The sequence below is a fragment of the Leiobunum rupestre genome, chromosome 1 (genome assembly GCF_980474605.1).
Source record: "Leiobunum rupestre chromosome 1, qqLeiRupe1.1.hap1, whole genome shotgun sequence".
NCBI classification, from domain to species: Eukaryota; Metazoa; Arthropoda; class Arachnida; order Opiliones; family Sclerosomatidae; genus Leiobunum; species Leiobunum rupestre.
This window is the reverse complement of record NC_143384.1, coordinates 82,640,448-82,662,234: the sequence shown is the minus strand read 5'-3', so window position 1 is coordinate 82,662,234 and position 21,787 is coordinate 82,640,448. Positions and strand designations below refer to the sequence as shown.

The 21,787-nt window shown below is 41.6% G+C and overlaps 21 non-coding genes across 21 annotated transcripts; all 21 read right to left on the bottom strand.

The window, feature by feature from the left end:
- Positions 1 to 5,312: 5,312 nt before the first annotated feature.
- On the bottom strand, positions 5,313 to 5,384 carry TRNAG-UCC (transfer RNA glycine (anticodon UCC)). Its single transcript has one exon. It is a non-coding gene; the product is annotated as a tRNA-Gly (tRNA).
- Positions 5,385 to 8,181: 2,797 nt separating this feature from the next.
- TRNAG-UCC (transfer RNA glycine (anticodon UCC)) lies at positions 8,182 to 8,253 on the bottom strand. Its single transcript has one exon. It is a non-coding gene; the product is annotated as a tRNA-Gly (tRNA).
- A 2,088-nt stretch (positions 8,254 to 10,341) lies between these two features.
- Positions 10,342 to 10,413, bottom strand: TRNAG-UCC (transfer RNA glycine (anticodon UCC)). Its single transcript has one exon. It is a non-coding gene; the product is annotated as a tRNA-Gly (tRNA).
- A 72-nt stretch (positions 10,414 to 10,485) lies between these two features.
- TRNAG-UCC (transfer RNA glycine (anticodon UCC)) lies at positions 10,486 to 10,557 on the bottom strand. The gene has a single exon. It is a non-coding gene; the product is annotated as a tRNA-Gly (tRNA).
- A 216-nt stretch (positions 10,558 to 10,773) lies between these two features.
- On the bottom strand, positions 10,774 to 10,845 carry TRNAG-UCC (transfer RNA glycine (anticodon UCC)). Its single transcript has one exon. It is a non-coding gene; the product is annotated as a tRNA-Gly (tRNA).
- A 72-nt stretch (positions 10,846 to 10,917) lies between these two features.
- Positions 10,918 to 10,989, bottom strand: TRNAG-UCC (transfer RNA glycine (anticodon UCC)). Its single transcript has one exon. It is a non-coding gene; the product is annotated as a tRNA-Gly (tRNA).
- Positions 10,990 to 11,061: 72 nt separating this feature from the next.
- TRNAG-UCC (transfer RNA glycine (anticodon UCC)) lies at positions 11,062 to 11,133 on the bottom strand. The gene has a single exon. It is a non-coding gene; the product is annotated as a tRNA-Gly (tRNA).
- A 72-nt stretch (positions 11,134 to 11,205) lies between these two features.
- On the bottom strand, positions 11,206 to 11,277 carry TRNAG-UCC (transfer RNA glycine (anticodon UCC)). Its single transcript has one exon. It is a non-coding gene; the product is annotated as a tRNA-Gly (tRNA).
- Positions 11,278 to 11,493: 216 nt separating this feature from the next.
- On the bottom strand, positions 11,494 to 11,565 carry TRNAG-UCC (transfer RNA glycine (anticodon UCC)). Its single transcript has one exon. It is a non-coding gene; the product is annotated as a tRNA-Gly (tRNA).
- Positions 11,566 to 11,637: 72 nt separating this feature from the next.
- Positions 11,638 to 11,709, bottom strand: TRNAG-UCC (transfer RNA glycine (anticodon UCC)). The gene has a single exon. It is a non-coding gene; the product is annotated as a tRNA-Gly (tRNA).
- Positions 11,710 to 12,067: 358 nt separating this feature from the next.
- On the bottom strand, positions 12,068 to 12,139 carry TRNAG-UCC (transfer RNA glycine (anticodon UCC)). The gene has a single exon. It is a non-coding gene; the product is annotated as a tRNA-Gly (tRNA).
- Positions 12,140 to 12,787: 648 nt separating this feature from the next.
- TRNAG-UCC (transfer RNA glycine (anticodon UCC)) lies at positions 12,788 to 12,859 on the bottom strand. Its single transcript has one exon. It is a non-coding gene; the product is annotated as a tRNA-Gly (tRNA).
- A 210-nt stretch (positions 12,860 to 13,069) lies between these two features.
- Positions 13,070 to 13,141, bottom strand: TRNAG-UCC (transfer RNA glycine (anticodon UCC)). The gene has a single exon. It is a non-coding gene; the product is annotated as a tRNA-Gly (tRNA).
- A 72-nt stretch (positions 13,142 to 13,213) lies between these two features.
- On the bottom strand, positions 13,214 to 13,285 carry TRNAG-UCC (transfer RNA glycine (anticodon UCC)). The gene has a single exon. It is a non-coding gene; the product is annotated as a tRNA-Gly (tRNA).
- Positions 13,286 to 13,499: 214 nt separating this feature from the next.
- TRNAG-UCC (transfer RNA glycine (anticodon UCC)) lies at positions 13,500 to 13,571 on the bottom strand. Its single transcript has one exon. It is a non-coding gene; the product is annotated as a tRNA-Gly (tRNA).
- Positions 13,572 to 13,643: 72 nt separating this feature from the next.
- Positions 13,644 to 13,715, bottom strand: TRNAG-UCC (transfer RNA glycine (anticodon UCC)). The gene has a single exon. It is a non-coding gene; the product is annotated as a tRNA-Gly (tRNA).
- A 216-nt stretch (positions 13,716 to 13,931) lies between these two features.
- TRNAG-UCC (transfer RNA glycine (anticodon UCC)) lies at positions 13,932 to 14,003 on the bottom strand. The gene has a single exon. It is a non-coding gene; the product is annotated as a tRNA-Gly (tRNA).
- Positions 14,004 to 14,213: 210 nt separating this feature from the next.
- TRNAG-UCC (transfer RNA glycine (anticodon UCC)) lies at positions 14,214 to 14,285 on the bottom strand. Its single transcript has one exon. It is a non-coding gene; the product is annotated as a tRNA-Gly (tRNA).
- Positions 14,286 to 14,357: 72 nt separating this feature from the next.
- TRNAG-UCC (transfer RNA glycine (anticodon UCC)) lies at positions 14,358 to 14,429 on the bottom strand. The gene has a single exon. It is a non-coding gene; the product is annotated as a tRNA-Gly (tRNA).
- Positions 14,430 to 15,220: 791 nt separating this feature from the next.
- TRNAG-UCC (transfer RNA glycine (anticodon UCC)) lies at positions 15,221 to 15,292 on the bottom strand. The gene has a single exon. It is a non-coding gene; the product is annotated as a tRNA-Gly (tRNA).
- Positions 15,293 to 16,366: 1,074 nt separating this feature from the next.
- On the bottom strand, positions 16,367 to 16,438 carry TRNAG-UCC (transfer RNA glycine (anticodon UCC)). Its single transcript has one exon. It is a non-coding gene; the product is annotated as a tRNA-Gly (tRNA).
- Between the last annotated feature and the right edge of the window lie 5,349 nt (positions 16,439 to 21,787).

The following is a 21,787-nucleotide window of genomic DNA, read 5'->3' as shown; positions in this document are numbered from 1 at the left end:
TTCGTTTTGAGAGAAGTTTGCAAAGTCGTTAAATTAAGGTAATTGATTTATTAAAGGAAATATTTTTAAATTCTATCCAAATAGATTTTAATTCATTTTCAGGAATAATGGAAACATGTATGTAAATATAACCTTGTGTCTTCTATTAAAATTGGGCTTGTTTCTTTATCAATACTTGGTCTAGAACTATAAGAAATAAAAAAAATATATAATAAATTTGTTAACTTTATGTATTTTTAATAATTTTAGAAAAATACTAGCTTTTCAAACAATCAATCCATGGTTGGTGCTTTTTACTAAACGCGGACGACCGCGGGCCTCGGTAGGTGCAGACGAATTTAAGCAGCCGACGCTTTGTCAAAAAATAACCATCTCCCGTGAGCCTCTGCGCGCAATTCTTTTTCATAATCACCTATTCAGATCAAAATATTTAATGCATTGATGAACTTCGCCAGCACCTCAGTGGAAGCAGTATTATAAGTTACTGTTGTTTCTATTTTGTTCATTTACGGTTAATTCCGTCATGAATTTCTTTACAACCGTGGAAAGCGCATTTTTAATAGTCACTTGAAAAACTTCCATAGAAAAAACATTCCTGGCTCTTCCAGTTCCGGCCTTTTTCCGCGCGTCATAGTCTGACTTCATTGAATTCAATGATTTAAAATCGCGTTATTCGAAAAGAAGAGGCGTAAGAATCTAATTTTTGGGCAAATTATTCTGTAAATCCAGCTGACGTTGCCCCACATTCTAAGTCGTAGTTTACTTATTCGTAGAATTCGTGATCGCTGTCCGATTGACTTCTTAAGTTTCGCAGCTTAGATTTTCGTCAATTTGCTTATACCGTTTGCTTATTCGTTAAAGCCTTTGTTTGTAAGCTTCTTGAAGTGGTCTGAACTCGTTCTGCTATTTGCTCTTCATAAATCTTCTTTCTACAATATTTGGAAATGTATCGCTTTTATACCAAGCTATTCAAATTCCTAATTTTTGTTTTATCGATGCGTCGGAATACGTGGGAGCAGCCTAATGTTTGCACGTGCCGTTCGTCAGCCTACAAAATGGCGAGGCCGCATGTTTCCTTTTTCACAGAGTTCTGACTGTTATTTAAATTAGTTATAATCTAAATATTCTTAAAACGTTTGGTAGATGACTAAATATTTTATAACTAGGACCACGTTCAAACGTTAAAATAGAAGAATTAAAGATTAAAGCTTACATCAGCTGTACATCGCGGAGACGATCCACAAGAACCGCCTACCAAAGCAATTGAAGATAGATTTCTAGTTGGTATCGCCATCTACCGGTGTAGATAACCCTTGGTTTTTATTGCGTTATTTCTTGAGACAATAAGTGAAGCCAATAGGTTCTTTTACGGAGAATATTCGTGGGGGAATCCATAGCTTGACTACATGGGGAGGGAACCCGTTAGGGGAAAGAAATTTCAATAGTGAAGGAATAGGTAGTACGGATGTGGCGACTGCTACATGGGAGATTGTAAAGGGGGGGGGGGGGCGATACGCTCGTAAAAGAGTGTATAGTGCCCACTAATTTACAATTAAACCATTTATTGGGTTTTATTATTTTTTGCAAACTACATAATTAAAATCATCAATATTAAAATTGACATAATTATAAAAAATTTCATATTTGGGAGCGCAAAAACTCAGAATATAAAGCAATCTCCTTGCACCCACAAATAAAAATTCAACTTAAATAAACTATCATAGTAATACATTATAATGGCAAAATTTTAGAAATTATTTCAATAACATAAAGTTAAAAATTGTATATGTTTTAGCATCAAATAAAAGGATATCACAAATTCTTGTCAGGTGAGCCAACAGTACTTTGCCATGCATGATGTAACTTTTACGATTGTAAAAACTTAAGCAGCTACTTTAACATTATTTTCAATACAATCGTTGAACGTTATTGCAGTGTACTTTTAAGTTTAAATTCTTGATTATAGACATAACCAACAGAGTACATTTAGGTATCGCAATTATAAAAAAAACATTAATACTTTCTTCAGACGAGGCTCACAAAAACGGATTTTTACAAAATTTTACTTTTAACACCCGAATACGGATATATACAATCCAGAATACAACATAAATTATTACAATACAAAAAATTATCTTGAAATCTCAGTTTTCTGCCCTCCTTTAAAAAAAGAAACCAAGATTATTTATTTTTTGATATGATTACGTTTGTTATTTCGTGCCCCCATAACGGGGGAGGGGAATGAAATATTGAAATTGGGCTACTTTGGGAATGCTATTGCAGAAAAAAAAAAGCGTTGAGCAATGTACGACGACCGATAAAAAAATTTGTAATTATGTAAAATTTATGGTTCATAATACACTTCAATGTACGACGAAAAATATTCTTTATTTTTTTCGAATTCCCTAATACCACTACCAAAAGCTAAAGTGCCTTCGTAGTTCATTTCTTTAATCATCAGGTAACAACGATTTTCTTGAGTTGAAATTGTGCTGTATCGGAGAGAGGACATTTTTGTCTGAACGAGTTTTAGGTGTAGTTTCCCAATTGAACCTAAATAAGTGTGACGAAGTAATAATAGGTCGATTTCATGTATGTCCAGAAGAAAGAAAGTGTCACGAAGTACTGTAAGAAATAAGTGCATGAGGGAAAAAAGGGATTATATTGAAAATGTTTTTACATATAACCCAAACTATCCTAAATAAGAGTGAAGAAGTAATAATATATCGAATGCACATGTCATGTATGGCCAGAAGTAATAAATAAGTGTGCAGTTTAGTATTTACTAAAAGCTGGTGTTTTTACTTTTGACAAAACCCACATTTACTTTAAATGACCAGGCTGTGTTTGACCGGCTGCTGGGTCGTGGAGAAAGCTTGGCGCGATAAAAGAGCAGATCTGCTCGGAACGACAAAAGTTAATTGCAAAGAGATATTGCATCAATCTCTTTGGCGCTTTTTTGGCGAGGCGAAATTACACTTTCGTTTAGCGTTGCCAATCGTGTAATTATTTTCTTACATTTCGATAAAACTTTCGATTTTCTCCGCACTATAATTTGAATAGCGTACTATACAGTACGCTTTTTGCGACAATTTAAATATGTTTATTTACGGCTGTATTATCTCACGGAGCCTTGTTTTTTTTCTACCCCAGATATTCTTTGAATAAATATATTTTAATATGACGTATATAAACCCTGAGTCTACCCATATTATTAGTTCAGTTCGATTATTGTTCTCCATTGTAAACTTACATTGTTTTATTTCAAGTATCTCTTAGTTCTAATACGTCTGTTTTTGTAATGCCATTCGTCCATGCCTGCTGCTGATGTTGGAAAACTTCAACAGTAAAATACAATAATTATCATATTATGATGACCTAAAGCGTTTTTAACTATTTTACACCTTTCTATTCTTTTCTTGAGATACAATAAGCCACGTACTATTCATTAGTTACAACAAAGAGGGAAATTACTAAACGGTTGGCTTGAAGTTATTCCACGGCATTGATTTATATGTAGATAAAAAGTATTCTTTTATTAAACTACTTGCTGATGTAAGAGTGGGTACGGCTCTTGTAACCCATAAGGGCGGTGGTGCACTGGGAGATGTTAGCTCTGATCAATATGTCCTATCTCCACCTCCGACTTCGCTAACAGTGATAGGATTTCTTTTTTCGAAAAACGCTGTTTTCAAACTTCTAAACTTGCGTAAACTAAACGGGAAAAATATTAATATCCTTGTGTGGACGATGCACTCTAAAAACGGAACTGTAACATAGAAATTTAAATTTTGGATCGGAATCGGCAACATGTAGAAGAATGGATAATAAATGAACCGGAAGTGACTTAAAGAGTCTTGGAGCGGAAATGGAAAAGTGTTTCTTACACGGCCAAATTTCGGAGCGAAATCGAAAGCATATTTAACTTCGCGTTAACCATATCGGTTAAAGTACTAGGTTTTCTTCTGCCTGTCACCCTTTAAATTTAATTCTCTTCCAAACAAATACCTTGGTGGTAGGCCAACAAAAGAACAAACTCTGTTCAACAACTTGGTAGGCAGCTATGCTCACCACTATACCACAATCGCGATATGGTGTGAAGTGACAAATATTATGATTAATAGTGATACACTGGAATAACATATAAAGATAAAGAAGAAGTTGCGTGCGATGGCCGGCAATCGAACCCGGGCCTACTGCTTGGAAGGCAGCTATGCTCACCACTATACCACCATCGCGATATGATGTATAGTGACAAATATTATAATTCATAACGATACACTGGAATAACATATAAAGTCTCGTGCGATGGCCGGGAATCAAACCCGGGTCAACTGCTTGGAAGGTAGCTATGCTTACCACGATACCACCATCGCAATATGATGTATAGTGACAAATATTATTATTCATAGCGATACACTGGAATAACATATTAAGATAAAGTCTCGTGCGCTGGCCAAGAATCGAACCCGGGTCAACTGCTTGGAAGGCAGCTATGCTCACAACTATACTACCATCGCGATATGATGTCTAGTGACAAATATTATGGTTCATAGCGATACACTGGAATAACATATTAAGATACAGTCACGTGCGATGGCTGGGAATTGAAACCGGGTCAACTGCTTGGAAGGTAGCTATGCTTACCACTATACCACCATCGCAATATGATGTACAGTGACAAATATTATAATTCATAGCGATACACTGAAATAACATATAAAGATACAGTCCCGTGCGATGGCCGGGAATCGAACCCGGGTCAACTGCTTGGAAGGCAGCTATGCTTACCACTATACCACAATCACAATATGATGTCAAGTGACAAATATTATGATTCATAGCGATACACTGGAATAACATATTAAGATACAGTCACGTACGATGGCTGGGAATTGAAACCGGGTCAACTGCTTGGAAGGTAGCTATGCTTACCTCTATACCACCATCGCAATATGATGTACAGTGACAAATATTATAATTCATAGCGATACACTGGAATAACATATAAAGATACAGTCCCGTGCGATGGCCGGGAATCGAACCCGGGTCAACTGCTTGGAAGGTAGTTATGCTTACCACTATACCACCATCGCAATATGATGTACAGTGACAAATATTATAATTCATAGCGATACACTGGAATAACATAAAAAGATACAGTCCCGTGCGATGGCCGGGAATCGAGCCCGGGTCAACTGCTTGGAAGGCAGCTATGCTTACCACTATATCACCATCGCAATATGATGTACAGTGAAAAATATTATGATTCATAGCGATACACTGGAATAACATATAAAGATAAAGTCCCGTGCGATGGCCGGGAATCGAACCCGGGTCAACTGCTTGGAAGGCAGCTATGCTTACCACTATACCACCATCGCAATATGATGTATAGTAACAAAAATTATGATTCATAGCGATACACTGGAATAACATATAAAGATACAGTCCCTTGCGATGGCCGGGAATCGAACCCGGGTCCAATGCTTGGAAGGCAGCTATGCTCAGCACTATACCACCATCGTGACATGATGTGTAGTGACAACTATTATGATTCATAGCGATACACTGGAATAACATATAAAGATAAAGTGTTGTGCGATGGCCGCGAATCGAACCGGGTCAACTGCTTGGAAGGCAGCTATGCTTACCACTATACCACCATCGCATTCTGATGCATAGTGACAAATATTATGATTCATAGCGTACACTGGAATAACATATAAAGATAAAGTCCCTTGCGATGGCCGGGAAACGAACCCGGGTCAACTGCTTGGAAGGCAGCTATGCTCACCACTAAACCACCATCGTGATATGATGTATAGTGACAACTATTATGATTCATAGCGATACACTGGAATAACATATAAAGATAAAGTGTCGTGCGTGGCCGCGAATCGAACCGGGTCAACTGCTTGGAAGGCAGCTATGCTTACCACTATACCACCATCGCATTCTGATGCATAGTGACAAATATTATGATTCATAGCGTACACTGGAATAACATATAAAGATAAAGTCCCTTGCGATGGCCGGGAAACGAACCCGGGTCAACTGCTTGGAAGGCAGCTATGCTTACCACTATACCACCATCGCAATATGATGCATAGTAACAAAAATTATGATTCATAGCGATACACTGGAATAACATATAAAGATACAGTCCCTTGCGATGGCCGGGAATCGAACCCGGGTCAACTGCTTGGAAGGCAGCTATGCTCACCACTATACAAACATCGCAATAGGATGCATAGTGACAAATATTATGATTCATAGCGATACACTAGAATAACATATAAAGATAAAGTCTCGTGCGATGGCCGGGAATTGAACCCGGGTCAACTGCTAGGAAGGCAGCTATGCTCACCACTATACCACCACCGCGATATGATGTATAGTGACAAATTTTATAATTCATAGCGATACACTGGAATAACATATAAAAATACAGTCTCGTGCGATGGCCGGGAATCGAACCGGGGTCAACTGCTTGGAAGGCAGCTATGCTCACCACTATACCACCATTGCGATATGATGTTTAGTGACAAATATTATGATTCATAGCGATACACTGGAATAACATATAAAGATACCGTTTCGTGCGATGGCCGGGAAGCGAACCCGGGTCGACTGCTTGGAATCCAGCTATGCTTACCACTATACCACCATCGCAATATGATGTATAGTGACAAATATTATGATTCATAGCGATACACTGGAATAACATATTAAGATACAGTCACGTACGATGGCTGGGAATTGAAACCGGGTCAACTGCTTGGAAGGCAGCTATGCTTACCACTATACCAACATCGCGATATGTAACATTGTGACAAATATCATAATTCATAACGATACACTGGAATAACATGTAAAGTCTCGGGCGATGTTTGGGAATCAAACCCGGGTCAACTGCTTGGAAGGCAGCTACGCTCACATCTATACCACCATCGCAATATGATGTAAAGTGACAAATATTATGATTCATAGCGATACACTGGAATAACATATTAAGATAAAGTATCGTGCGATGGCCGGGAACCGAACCCGGGTCAACTGCTTGGAAGGCAGCTATGCTCACCACTATTCCACCATCGCAATATTATTTATAGTAACAAATATTATGATTCATAGCGATACACTGGAATAACATATAAAGATACAGTTTCGTGCGATGGCCGGGAATCGAACCCGGGTCAACTGCTTGGAAGGCAGCTATGCTTACAACTATACCACCATCGCAATATGATGTATAGTGACAAATATTATGATTCATAGCGATACACTGGAATAAAATATAAAGATACAGTCCCGTGCGATGGCAGGGAATCGAACCCGGGTCAACTGCTTGGAAGGCAGCTATGCTCACCACTATACCACCATTGCGATATGATGTTTAGTGACAAATATTATGATTCATAGCGATACACTGGAATAACATATAAAGATACAGTTTCGTGCGATGGCCGGGAAGCGAACCCGGGTCGACTGCTTGGAATCCAGCTATGCTTACCACTATACCACCATCGCAATATGATGTATAGTGACAAATATTATGATTCATAGCGATACACTGGAATAACATATAGAGATACAGTCCCGTGCGATGGCCGGGAATCGAACCCGTGTCAACTGCTTGGAAGGAAGCTATGCTTACCACTATACCACCATCGCAATATGATGTATAGTGACAAATATTATGATTCATAGCGATACACTAGAATAACATATAAAGATAAAGTATCGTGTGATGGCAGGGAAGCGAACCCGGGTCGACTGCTTGGAATCCAGCTATGCTTACCACTATACCACCATCGCAATATGATGTATAGTGACAAATTTTATGATTCATAGCGATTTACTGGAATAACACATTAAGATAAAGTCTCGTGCGATGGCAGGGAAACGAACCCGGTACAACTGCTTGGAAGGCAGCTATGCTCACCACTATACCACCATTGCGATATGATGTTTAGTGACAAATATTATAATTAATAGCGATACCCTAGAATAACATATAAAGATAAAGTCTCGTGCGATGGCCGGGAATCGAACCCGGGTCAACTGCTTGGAAGGCAGCTATGCTCACCACTATTCCACCATCGCAATATTATTTATAGTAACAAATATTATGATTCATAGCGATACACTGGAATAACATATAAAGATACAGTTTCGTGCGATGGCCGGGAATCGAACCCGGGTCAACTGCTTGGAAGGCAGCTATGCTCACCACTATACCACCATCGCAATATGATGCATAGTGACAAATATTATGATTCATAGCGATACACTGGAATAACATATAAAGATACAGTCCCGTGCGATGGCCGGGAATCGAACCCGGGTCAACTGCTTGGAAGGCAGCTATGCTCACCACTTTACCACCTTCGCGATATGATGCATAGTGACAAATATTATGATTCATAGCGATACACTGAAATAACATATAAAGATACAGTCCCGTGCGATGGCCGGGAATCTAACCCCGGGTCAATTGCTTGGAAGGCAGCTATGCTCACCACTTTACCACCTTCGCGATGTGATGCATAGTGACAAATATTATAGTTCAAAGCGATACACTGAAATAACATATAAAGATACAGTCCCGTGCGATGGCCGGGAATCGAACCCCGGGTCAATTGCTTGGAAGGCAGCTATGCTCACCACTATACCACCATCGCGATATGATGTATAGTGACAAATATTATGATTCATAGCGTAACACTGGAATAACATATAAAGATACAGTCCCGTGCGATGGCCGGGAATCGAACCCGGGTCAACTGCTTGGAAGGCAGCTTGCTCACCACTATACCACCATCGCAATATGATGCATAGTGACAAATATTATGATTCATAGCGATAAACTAGAATAACATATAAAGATTAAGTCTCGTGCGATGGCCGGGAATTGAACCCGGGTCAACTGCTAGGAAGTCAGCTATGCTTACCACTATACCACCATCGCAATATAATTAATAGTGACAAATATTATGTTTCATAGCGATACACTGGAATAACATATTAAGATACATTCCCGGGCGATGGCCGGGAATCGGACCCGGGTCAACGGCTTGAAAAGCAGCGATGCTTACCACTATACCACCATCGTAATATGATCAATAATGACAAATATTATGATTCATAGCGATACACTGGAATAACATATAAAGATAAAGTCTCGTACGATGGCCGGGAATCGAACCCGGGTCAACTGCTTGGAAGGCAGCTATGCACACCACTATACCACCATCGCGATATGGTGCATTGTGACCAATATTATGATTCATAATGATACACTGGAATAACACATAAAGTCAAAGTCCCGTGCGATGGCCTGGAATCGAACCCGGGTCAACTGCTTGGAAGGCAGCTATGCACACCACTATACCACCATCGCGATATGATGTATAGTGACAAATATTATAATTCATAGCGATACACTGGAATAACATATTGAGATACAGTCCCGTGCGATGGCCGGGAAGCGAACCCGGGTCGACTGCTTGGAATCCAGCTATGCTTACCACTATACCACCATCGCAATATGATGTATAGTGACAAATATTATGATTCATAGCGATACACTAGAATAACATATAAAGATAAAGTCTCGTGCGATGGCCGGGAATTGAACCCGGGTCAACTGCTAGGAAGTCAGCTATGCTTACCACTATACCACCATCGCAATATAATTAATAGTGACAAATATTATGTTTCATAGCGATACACTGGAATAACATATTAAGATACATTCCCGGGCGATGGCCGGGAATCGAACCCGATCAATTGCTTGGAAGGCAGCTATGCTCACCACTATACCAATATTGCGATATGATATATAGTGACTAATATTATAATTCATAGCGATACACTGGAATAATATATGAAGATACTGTCTCGTGCGATGGCCGGGAATCGAATCCGGGTCGTCTGCTTGGAAGGCAGCTATGCTTACCACTATACCACAATCGCAATATGATGTTTAGTGACAAATATTATGATTCATAGCGATACACTAGAATAACATATAAAGATAAAGTCTCCTGCGATGGCCGGGAATCGATCTCGGGTCAACTGCTTGGAAGGAAGCTATGCTCACCACTATACCACCATCGCGATATGATAGATAGTGACAAATTTTATGATACATAGCGATACACTGGAATAACATATAAAGACACAGTCCCGTGCGATGGCCGGGAATCGAACCCGGGTCAACTTCTTGGAAGGCAGCTATGCTTACCACTATACCACCATCGCGTTATGATATATAGTGACAAATATTATAATTCATAGCGATACACTGGAATAATATATGAAGATACAGTCTCGTGCGATGGCCGGGAATCGAACCCGGGTCAACTGCTTGGAAGGCAGCTATGCTCACCACTATACCACCATCGCGATATGATGTATAGTGACCAATATTATAATTCATAGCGATACACTGGAATAACATATAAAGATACAGTCTCGTGCGATGGCCGGGAATCGAACCCGGGTCAGCTGCTTGGAAGGCAGCTATGCTCACCACTATACCACCATCGCGTTATGATGTATAGTGACAAATATTATAATTCATAGCGATACACTGGAATAACATATAAAGATACAGTCTCGTGCGATGGCCGGGAATCGAAACCGGGTCAACTGCTTGGAAGGCAGCTATGCTCACCACTATACCACCATCGCGATATGATGTAAAGTGACAAATATTATAATTCATAGCGATACACTGGAATAACATATAAAGATACAGTCTCGTGCGATGGCCGGGAATCGAACCCGGGTCAACTGCTTGGAAGGCAGCTATGCTCACCACTATACCACCATCGCGATATGATGTAAAGTGACAAATATTATAATTCATAGCGATACACTGGAATAACATATAAAGATACAGTCTCGTGCGATGGCCGGGAATCGAACCCGGGTCAACTGCTTGGAAGGCAGCTATGCTCACCACTATACCACCATCGCGATTTGATGTACAGTGACAAATATTATAATTCATAGCGATACACTGGAATAACATATAAAGATACAGTCTCGTGCGATGGCCGGGAATCGAACCCGGGTCAACTGCTTGGAAGGCAGCTATGCTCACCACTATACCACCATCGCGATATGATATATAGTGACAAATATTATATTTCATAGCGATACACTGGAATAACATATAAAGATAAAGTCTCGTGCGATGGCCGGGAATCGAACCCGGGTCAACTGCTTGGAAGGCAGCTATGCTCACCACTGTACCACCATCGCGATATGATGTTAAGTGACAAATATTATAATTCATAGCGAAACACTGGAATAACATATAAAGATAAAGTCTCGTGCGATGGCCGGGAATCGAACCCGGGTCAACTGCTTGGAAGGTAGCTATGCTTACCACTATACCACCATCGCAATATGGTGTATAATGACAAATATTGTGATTCATAGCGATACACTGGAATAACATATATAGATACAGTCCCGTGCGATGGCCGGGAATCGAACCCGGGTCAACTGCTTGGAAGGCAGCTATGCTCACCACTATACCACCATCGCGATATGATGTATAGTGACAAATATTATAATTCATAGCGATGCACTGGAATAACATATAAAGGTAAAGTCTCGTGCGATGGCCGGGAATCGAACCCGGGTCAACTGCTTGGAAGGCAGCTATGCTCACCACTATACCACCATCGCGATATGATGCATGGTGACAAATATAATTATTCATAGCGATACACTGGAATAACATATAAAGATACAGTCCCGTGCGATGGCCGGGAATCAAACCCGGTCAACCCTTGGAAGGCAGCTATGCTTACCACTATACCACCATCGCAATATGATGTATAGTGACCAATATTATAATTCATAGCGATACACTGGAATAACATATAAAGATAAAGTCTCGTGCGATGGCCGGGAATCGAAACCGGGTCAACTGCTTGGAAGGCAGCTATGCTCACCACTATACCACCATCGCGATATGATGTAAAGTGACAAATATTATAATTCATAGCGATACACTGGAATAACATATAAAGATACAGTCTCGTGCGATGGCCGGGAATCGAACCCGGGTCAACTACTTGGAAGGCAGCTATGCTCACCACTATACCACCATCGCGATATGATGTAAAGTGACAAATATTATAATTCATAGCGATACACTGGAATAACATATAAAGATACAGTCTCGTGCGATGGCCGGGAATCGAACCCGGGTCAACTGGTTGTAAGGCAGCTATGCTCACCACTATACCACCATCGCGATATGATGTATAGTGATAAATATTATAATTCATAGCGATACACTGGAATAACATATAAAGATAAAGTCTCGTGCGATGGCCGGGAATCGAACCCGGGTCAACTGCTTGGAAGGCTGTTATGCTCACCACTATACCACCATCGCGATATGATGTATAGTGACAAATATTATAATTCATAGCGAAACACTGGAATAACATATAAAGATAAAGTCTCGTGCGATGGCCGGGAATCGAACCCGGGTCAACTGCTTGGAAGGTAGCTATGCTTACCACTATACCACCATCGCAATATGGTGTATAATGACAAATATTGTGATTCATAGCGATACACTGGAATAACATATATAGATACAGTCCCGTGCGATGGCAGGGAGTCGAACCCGGGTCAACTGCTTGGAAGGCAGCTATGCTCACCACTATACCACCATCGCGATATGGTGTATAATGACAAATATTGTGATTCATAGCGATACACTGGAATAACATATATAGATACAGTCCCGTGCGATGGCCGGGAATCGAACCCGGGTCAACTGCTTGGAAGGCAGCTATGCTCACCACTATACCACCATCGCGATATGATGTATAGTGACAAATATTATAATTCATAGCGAAACACTGGAATAACATATAAAGTCTCGTGCGATGGCCGGGAATCGAACCCGTGTCAACTGCTTGGAAGGTAGCTATGCTTACCACTATACCACCATCGCAATATGTTGTTTAGTGACAAATATTGTGATTCATAGCGATACACTGGAATAACATATAAAGATACAGTCTCGTGCGATGGCCGGGAATCGAACCCGGGTCAACTGCTTGGAAGGCAGCTATGCTCACCACTATACCACCATCGCGATATGATGTATAGTGACAAATATTATAATTCATAGCGATACACTGGAATAACATATAAAGGTAAAGTCTCGTGCGATGGCCGGGAATCGAACCCGGATCAACTGCTTGGAAGGCAGCTATGCTCACCACTATACCACCATCGCGATATGATGCATGGTGACAAATATAATTATTCATAGCGATACACTGGAATAACATATAAAGATACAGTCCCGTGCGATGGCCGGGAATCAAACCCGGTCAACCCTTGGAAGGCAGCTATGCTTACCACTATACCACCATCGCAATATGATGTATAGTGACCAATATTATAATTCATAGCGATACACTGGAATAACATATAAAGATAAAGTCTCGTGCGATGGCCGGGAATCGAACCCGGGTCCACTGCTTGGAAGGCAGCTATGCTCACCACTATACCACCATCGCGATACGATGTGTAGTGACAAATATTGTGATTCATAGCGATACACTGGAATAACATATATAGATACAGTCCCGTGCGATGGCCGGGAGTCGAACCCGGGTCAACTGCTTGGAAGGCAGCTATGCTCACCACTATACCACCATCGCGATATGATGTATAGTGACAAATATTATAATTCATAGCGAAACACTGGAATAACATATAAAGATAAAGTCTCGTGCGATGGCCGGGAATCGAACCCGGGTCAACTGCTTGGAAGGTAGCTATGCTTACCACTATACCACCATCGCAATATGGTGTATAATGACAAATATTGTGATTCATAGCGATACACTGGAATAACATATATAGATACAGTCCCGTGCGATGGCCGGGAATCGAACCCGGGTCAACTGCTTGGAAGGCAGCTATGCTCACCACTATACCACCATCGCGATATGATGTATAGTGACAAATATTATAATTCATAGCGAAACACTGGAATAACATATAAAGTCTCGTGCGATGGCCGGGAATCGAACCCGTGTCAACTGCTTGGAAGGTAGCTATGCTTACCACTATACCACCATCGCAATATGTTGTTTAGTGACAAATATTGTGATTCATAGCGATACACTGGAATAACATATAAAGATACAGTCTCGTGCGATGGCCGGGAATCGAACCCGGGTCAACTGCTTGGAAGGCAGCTATGCTCACCACTATACCACCATCGCGATATGATGTATAGTGACAAATATTATAATTCATAGCGATACACTGGAATAACATATAAAGGTAAAGTCTCGTGCGATGGCCGGGAATCGAACCCGGGTCAACTGCTTGGAAGGCAGCTATGCTCACCACTATACCACCATCGCGATATGATGCATGGTGACAAATATAATTATTCATAGCGATACACTGGAATAACATATAAAGATACAGTCCCGTGCGATGGCCGGGAATCGAACCCGGTCAACTGCTTGGAAGGCAGCTATGCTCACCACTATACCACCATCGCGATATGATGTATAGTGACAAATATTATAATTCATAGCGATACACTGGAATAACATATAAAGATAAAAATCTCGTGCGATGGCCAGGAATCGGACCTGGGTCCACTGCTTGGAAGGCAGCTATGCTCACCACTATACAACCATCGCGATATGATGTATAGTGACAAATATTATAATTCATAGCGATACACTGGAATGACATATAAAGATAAAGTCTCGTGCGAGGGCCGGGAATCGAACCCGGGTCCACTGCTTGGAAGGCAGCTATGCTCACCGCTATACCACCATCGCGATACGATGTGTAGTGACAAATATTATAATTCATAGCGATACACTGGAATAACATATAAAGATACAGTCTCGTGCGATGGCTGGGAATCGAAACCGGGTCAACTGCTTGGAAGGCAGCTATGCTCACCACTATACCACCATCGCAATATGATTTATAGTGACAAATATTGTGATTCATAGCGATACACTGGAATAACATATAAAGAAACAGTCCCGTGCGATGGCCGGGAATCGAACCCGATCAATTGCTTGGAAGGCAGCTATGCTCACCACTATACCACCATCGCGATATGATGTATAGTGACAAATATTATAATTCATAGCGATACACTGGAATAACATATAAAGATAAAGTCTCATGCGATGGCCGGGAATCGAACCCGGGTCAACTGCTTGGAAGGCAGCTATGCTCACCACTATACCACCATCGCGATATGATGTTAAGTGACAAATATTATAACTCATAGCGATACACAGGAATAACATATAAAGATACAGCCTCGTACGATGGCCGGGAATCGAACCCGGTCAACTGCTTGGAAGGCAGCTATGCTTACCACTATACCACCATTGCAATATGATGTATAATGACCAATATTATAATTCATAACGATACACTGGAATAACATATAAAGATACAGTCTCGTGCGATGGCCTGGAATCGAACCCGGGTCAACTGCTTGGAAGGCACCTATGCTCACCACTATACCCCCCTCGCGATTGATGTATAGTGACAAATATTATAATTCATAGCGATACACTGGAATAACATATAAAGATACAGTCCCGTGCGATGGCCGGGAATCGAACCCTTGTCAACTGCTTGGAAGGCACTTTGCTCACCACTATACCACCATCGCGATTGATGTATAGTGACAAATATTATAATTAATAGCGATACACTGGAATAACATATAAAGATACAGTCTCGTGCGATGGCCGGGAATCGAACCCTTATCAACTGCTTGGAAGGCAGCTTTGCTCACCACTATACCACCATCGCGATATGATGTGTAGTGACAAATATTATAACTCATAGCGATACACAGGAATAACATATAAAGATACAGTCTCGTGCGATGGCCTGGAATCGAACCCGGGTCAACTGCTTGGAAGGCAGCTATGCTCACCACTATACCCCCATCGCGATTGATGTATAGTGACAAATATTATAATTCATAGCGATACACTGGAATAACATATAAAGATACAGTCTGGTGCGATGGCCGGGAATCGAACCCTTGTCAACTGCTTGGAAGGCAGCTTTGCTCACCACTATACCACCATCGCGATTGATGTATAGTGATAAATATTATAATTCATAGCGATACACTGGAATAACATATAAAGATACAGTCTCGTGCGATGGCCGGGAATCGAACCCTTGTCAACTGCTTGGAAGGCAGCTATGCTCACCACTATACCACCATCGCGATATGATGTATAGTTACAAATATTATAATTCATAGCGATACACTGGAATAACATATAAAGATAAAGTCTCGTGCGATGGCCGGGAATCGAACCCGGGTCAACTACTTGGAAGGCAGCTATGCTCACCACTATACCACCATCGCGATATGATGTATAGTGACAAATATTATAATTCATAGCGATACACTGGAATAACATATAAAGATACAGTCCCGTGCGATGGCTGGGAATCGAACCCGGGTCAACTGCTTGGAAGGCAGCTATGCTCACCACTATACCACCATCGCGATGTGATATATAGTGACAAATATTATAATTCATAGCGATACACTGGAATAACATATAAAGATAAAGTCTCGTGCGTTGGCCGGGAATCGAACCCTTGTCAACTGCTTGGAAGGCAGCTTTTTTTTTTTTTTTTTAAACGAGATTGAGCGCCGGGGATGGTATTCGAACCCACGCGGGCAATGCCCAATGGATTAGCAGTCCATCTTTTTTTTTTATTAAAATTTTTATTTTGTTACATGCATTATTGCACAGTGTTAATATTTAAAACAAATTTAAGAATTTAAACCTACGTACATCCAGCAATGTTATATATATGTGAAGCAGTGTTATTAAAAGCATTACACAATTGAAGTTAGAAACAACATGAAAAATAAATAAGCAAAATATCATTGATAAAAAATCCTCAGTTATAGAAAATAATAACTACTGCAAATACAACAAAATACACATTTCAATAAAGTACTTTAAATATTAATGACCATAAGGATATCTCGAAGATTATTGACCCCTCATATGTTACGAAAAATATCTATTGCGGCCGTACAACCTGGCTTATGAGTAGCCATTGCACGCGGTACCGAGCCTCAGTTTTTATGAGAGCACGAAAACGGGAAAAAAGCGTACGCTTATTGGTTATCTGCCCCAAATTGTACAAACAACGATTACTCCAAATGGCTTCTTTGGCAATAGCAGTTAATATGGACGCGACCTCCCAATGCTCTTTAGAGTCCGCAGTTTTAGGCTTGAGTCCAAAGACGATATAACGCGTCCACATGTCCTTTTCACCAAAAAGCGTGTACAGCGACAACACTGAAGAAAATAACCAATCGAGCCATTCGTGCGTATCTTGACATTCCAAAAATAAATGCGAAACTGTCTCATTTTCAATGCCACAAAGCGGGCACTGATCATCGTCTGTTATGCCGGCGCGAAATAGCCGCTGCTTGACCATGAACCCCATATGATACACTCGGAGATTCATACTTGACAAACGGGGACCCAACGTAGAATTGACAAGTGATGGAACCCGGAACTTCTGTAAAGGGCCCCCGAAGTAAGCCCGCCAACGTTCTTCACCATTCGATTCCGGAATCGGGTTTACGGCATTGAAAGTTTTGGAAATTGACGTAGATGTAATTTTGTCCAATTCCACAGAGATCCCTGTGTCCGCGACTAGCGCGAACGTTGGCCGTGTCTCAAGCTCGTAGACCTCTTTACTATGTATCACTCGATGTACCGCGGGAGGGAGAGAATCTTTGATCCTTTGAAAAATTTGCAACAACCGACGGCGACCGATTCCGGAATCTGCGGTCAATTCCAAAAAGGCTTCATATGGAAGAAACCCCAGGATGACCTCGTAGCAAATATCTTTCAGGTAGACCACGCCACAAGAAGCAAGAAGACGCCGCTCAGCCAAAGAAATGTTCATGATTAAAAGATTTGAGTTATAAAATAGGGGCTCCATAATAGGGTTGGTCAAAGGAACCAAGGTCCATCGCGTGAGAGCCAAGAACTCTTTCCAAGCCAATAACATTGATCCATGGCGTTTCGGCATAGCGCAAAGCAGACGACGTTCAATTCTAATCCGTAGCATTGAGAGACCCTGACGAAGTCCGCCGCCATATTCGTCAAAGAACCGAGACGCAACGCATGCGACATGCGAAGGCTTGGACCCGGTAGCGAGCTGCAAACATTCCTTCAGACGAAGTACCTTCTGTTTGATCCGAAGATTGATTAATCCAAACCCGCCTTGACTCTTATGGCGAGTTAAGGTTTCGTACGATATAGAATGTGGGCGATCCTTCCAAATAAAATCCAACATGAGCCGCTTAAAATCAGAGAACCAGCGGTCCGGTAAATCAAAAACCTCCAGCATATGCCACAATATCGACGCTCCTAACACGTTAATGATAATGACTTTCCCAAAAATGGTCAGACTACGACCCTTCCAAACGTGTAGGACATTTTTAAATTTTTCATACCGGCCCTCCCAGTTCATCGTGGCAACGACGTCATGGTCATAGCCCAAGGTTACGCCCAATACCTTTATTGAACGGGTGCTAATAACAAGCCCAGCCACAGTCTGGTCCGCGTGAAATCGCAAGGAGCCGAGCCAACAACCAGAACTTTTTGCAAGATTGATGGCAGCTCCCGAAGACTGGCAATAAAGTTCAATATCCTCCAAAAGGTAAGTAACATCCCTAGGCCCAGTGACGAGAATGGAAGTGTCATCAATATGTTGAAACACCACAGGGGACGGTGTTAAGTCCGTGAGCATTATCCGACATATACGTTTGTCCGTTTCGAGTAAGGCGCAAAAAGGTTCAGATGATAGAACGTACAGCAAAGGACTGAGCGGACACCCTTGACGAACCGAGCGGCTAATGACAAAAGAATCGGTAACATATCCATGAAGCTTAATAGCTGTCTTGGCGCCAACTAAAAACATCTGAATCCAAGCGCGGAAGCGTGCGCCGAAACCAAAGGCTTCTAAGATTGCAAATAGATACGGCCATTCCACCCGATCGAACGCTTTTAACAAATCGAGTTGAAGAAAAATCCCTGGCCTATTTTCCATTTTTAAAAACTCCATGACATCAGACAGAAAACGGGGAGTATCGGAAATGGTACGCCCACGAATGCCACCAGTTTGACACGATGACGTAATTAAAGGTAAAAGCGGCGAAACACGGCGAGTAAAAACCTTAGCAAGGAGTTTCCTATCGCCATTCAATAGGGTAATTGGCCTCCAATTTTTCAGAAGAGTCAAATCCCCCGATTTAGGCAACAAAACCACCATCCCTTCTCGCATGCTATTCGGCAAAAGGCCACGGGCTTCGCATTCGGCAACCAAGCGCATAAAGTCATCTTTAATTAGAGGGATAAAGAAACGCAGGAACTCATTGGTAAAGCCATCTCTACCGGGGGCCTTCCCTCCGGTCAAATTAGTTAACTCCGTGTAAATGTCGCTCCAGGTCACGACGGCTTCGCGGAATCGCGGTCACCTTCAGTAAGCCTCCCTGATATTAAATTCTTCAAATTGTCAGTAGCGGCTTGAGACGTAACGCCTCGTGTATACAACTCCGAATAAAAACGGAACACTTCCTCCCTTATTAACGCAGGATCTTTGATAATCGCCCCCGAAGGGAGAGTCAGAGAAGTCATTTGACGTTGACGCTGACGAAATTTCTCCAGCCGCAAAAAATACTGAGTGGGGCGTTCCCCCAAATCTCTCCACTCCAACCTCGAACGAACTAATGCACCCTGCAAATCGTTATCTTCCATATCTCGTAATTTACTCGTTACCGCAGCTATTTCGTCTAAAATCGTATCTGTTTTTAATGGCGAATCTTGTAGGTCTCGAAGCCTATTTTGTAAGTCCGCCCATACAGCCCGCTTCATCAACGCTTTGTGACGCCCGTAAAAAATGCAGTACTCCCGTATTTTAACTTTTAAAGCATCATACCACTCAAAGATATCGGTTAAATAACAAGGCCAAGAATAACTATTTTTAACTGTCCGCTCGATGGCCGTGCAAAAAAGTGCGTCTTCTAAAAAAGTAGAATTAAAACTCCAAGTTCCGGACCCCCTAAGAATACCACTAGGTTCAAAAATCAGAGAAACACCCTTATGGTCAGAGAAACTACAAAAAACATGCATACACTTTGAAATATTATATACGTCTGAATGTAAAGCAAAAAAATAATCAATTCGAGAACTCACAAAGTTACCAAAAACCACCCCCGATCGCGTATAATCGAATGTTTTTTTATGTTGCAACCGCCAAATGTCTACCAACGAGAGATAAGAGACCCAGCGATGAAGATTCGTCATTCCACTCACCGTAATCTTGGCAGGCGACCGCCGATCAAAAACTCGAGAAACAATATCATTAAAATCACCGCCCAATAGCGGACGATTTAACACACGAACAATGGGAATTAAATTTTGCATAAAAATAGATCTATTGACCGCATCGGTTGGGGCATAAACAGAACCTAAATCAACTTTCTCGCCTTCAATTTCAGCGGAAATAAAAATATACCGGCCCTCGTTAGAACTTATCAAATTACATTCTTTAAAATCAAGTAACCGCGAAATACAAATTGCCACACCGCAAAACTTGGTGTCCAAGTTCAAGTCCACGTAGACCGCACCCGAAAAAAAAGTCCGAAAAGTACTTACATGAGACGCCTCCCAATGAGTCTCTTGCAACAACAACACATCATAATGCTTCGCCCACAAAACCAACTTTCGCATCTTCTCTACATCGCGCAAACCGCCTACATTAATCGTCAGAATTTTCACCGGCATTTGGATTCTAATTAATTTGGGTCCATTGACCCGATGGCAACTTCTGAAATATCTTGTGCGGAGGACCTGTAGACGGATTAGTAGCTGAATCGGTGTCACCAGATGAGATCCGGTGCTTGGAACCCCTTTGAGCTTCACCAGTCGGTTTGACGCGGCCCACTTGGTCGGCGCCCATTCCCTGAGACATCGGCGTTGCGTTAGGAGTGGCAATATGAACGTCTTCATGTCCGGCACCCAATAAACCAGGACCATCGACGGCATCCTTACGACCCTCAGCGAATTGATCAATCGATCCCCCCGCGACAATGACAGGGGGTTGTCCACGCTCCTGTCCCTTCATCTCCACTGCAGGGCGTTCCCAAGTAGGGCAATTACGCACAGCATGACCTTGTGTTTTACATTTACGGCAAATAAATTGAGGGCAATCCTTATATAAATGATCGGATGCTAGACACATATTACAGACTTTAACTTGCGATTCATGAGTGACACGGTAAGAATTTTCTCTATTTAAGACATCCGGAACTCGAAGACTGTAAGGTAACGCTGATTTACCTTCCGGGAGCGTCAAACGGACTGATCGGATACCACAATAGAACCCGGCTTTTTCCCGCCACGAAATCGTACCTCTGACTTCGCAGCCCATCATCGTCAACTTCGCCAGCAACGCCTCATCAGTAACATAATCCGGAAGGCCGAAAAAATTTGCCGTAACAGTTTTTTTGGTGACGCTCGAAATCGCATAAGTAATGCTGTCTACCTCCAACCCAGTGTCAATCGCATCATTAATCAAAGTTTCAGACGAAAATACCAAAATGTAGACGCCCGTGGACGGAACAACAGATTTCACCGCATCCAAACCATATTGAATTTTCACCGCCTCCGCAACA